Source organism: Chrysochloris asiatica, unplaced genomic scaffold (genome assembly GCF_000296735.1).
Source record: "Chrysochloris asiatica unplaced genomic scaffold, ChrAsi1.0 scaffold00094, whole genome shotgun sequence".
In the NCBI taxonomy this organism is placed as follows: domain Eukaryota; kingdom Metazoa; phylum Chordata; class Mammalia; order Afrosoricida; family Chrysochloridae; genus Chrysochloris; species Chrysochloris asiatica.
Genome location: NW_006408612.1, coordinates 2,130,565 through 2,132,013, shown reverse-complemented (window position 1 = coordinate 2,132,013; position 1,449 = coordinate 2,130,565). Strand labels below are relative to the sequence as shown.

Here is a 1,449-nt window from a genome sequence, read left to right as displayed (position 1 = left end):
ATGGCAACTCTTAAGGAAAAACTGATTGCACCAGTTGCAGAAGAAGAGGCATCAGTTCCAAATAAAAAGATCAGTGTAGTGGGTGTTGGACAAGTTGGTATGGCATGTGCCATCAACATTCTGGAAAAGTCTCTGGCTGATGAACTAGCCCTTGTGGGTGTTTTAGAAGATAAAATCAAAGGAGAAATGATGGATCTTCAGCATGGGAGCTTAGTTCTCCAGACACCTAAAATTGTAGCAGATAAAGATCACTCTGTGACTGCCAATTCAAAGATTGTGGTGGTAACTGCAGGAATTCATCAGCAAGAGGCGGAGAGTCATCTCAATCTGGTGCAGATAAATGTTAATGTCTTCAAGTTCATTATGCCTCAGATCGTCAAGAATAGTCCTGACTGCATCATAATTGTGGTTTCCAACCCAGAGGATATTCTTACATATGTTACCTGGACACTAAGTGGATTACCCAAACACTGCGTAATTGGAAGTGGTTGTAACCTGGATTCTGCTAGATTTTGCTATTTTATGGCTGAAAAACTTGGCATTCATCCTAGTAGCTGCGATGGATGGATTTTGGGAGAACATGGCAACTCAAATGTGGTGGTGAGGAGCAGAGTGAATGTGGCAGGGATTTCTCTTCAGGAACTGAATCCACAAATGGGGACGGACAATGACAATGAAAATTGGAAGGAAGTGCATAAAATGGTGGTTGAAAGTGCCTATAAAAGTCATCAAGCTAAAAGAATACACCAACTGGTCTAATGGATTAAGTGTGGCTGATTTGACTGAATCCATGTTGAAAAATCTATGCAGGATTCATCCAGCATCAACAATGGTGAAGGGGATGTACAACATTGAGAAGGAAGTGTTCCTGAGCCTTCCATGCATTCTGAAAGCTCAAGGGTTAACCACTGTTATCAACCAGAAGCTGACAGATGATGCTCAATTCAAGAAGAACGCAGGTACTCTGTGAGACATCCAGAAGGATCTAAAAGACATGTGATGTTTGAGCTCTATGCTGTAGAAATTTACCAACTATAATGCGATTAACATGAACCTTTAGATATTATCCATGTATATGGATAACAATCTGCTTTTCCTTTCCTAAATACGTGAATTTGGGCCCACATGATTACAGCACATACTTGGCTTATAGTTTGCAATTTGAGCCCTTGAGAAATAAAATTACCTGCTGTAGTATGAAAAAAAAGAAAGATTGCGGGGAAGGAAAATAAAAGTTTCTTCAGAGTCTTATTTGGTGTGATAGTGAGAGGGGCTATTCTCACCTCCCCTCACAGTTTATGGGCAGATGTAACTGGCTATAGATGATTCTTTTTAAATCTTGATTTTCTGAATTTTCGTAATGTACCTTAGTATGGAACTTGTTTCATTCATTATTCTGGGTACTGAGAGTTACTTTCAAACTGAAAACTTACCATGTGACTATGGAAA

At 39.6% G+C, this 1,449-nt stretch overlaps 1 pseudogene; it reads left to right on the top strand.

Annotated features, from left to right (window-relative positions):
- On the top strand, positions 1-1,000 carry LOC102837605 (annotated as a pseudogene).
- Positions 1,001-1,449: the final 449 nt, after the last annotated feature.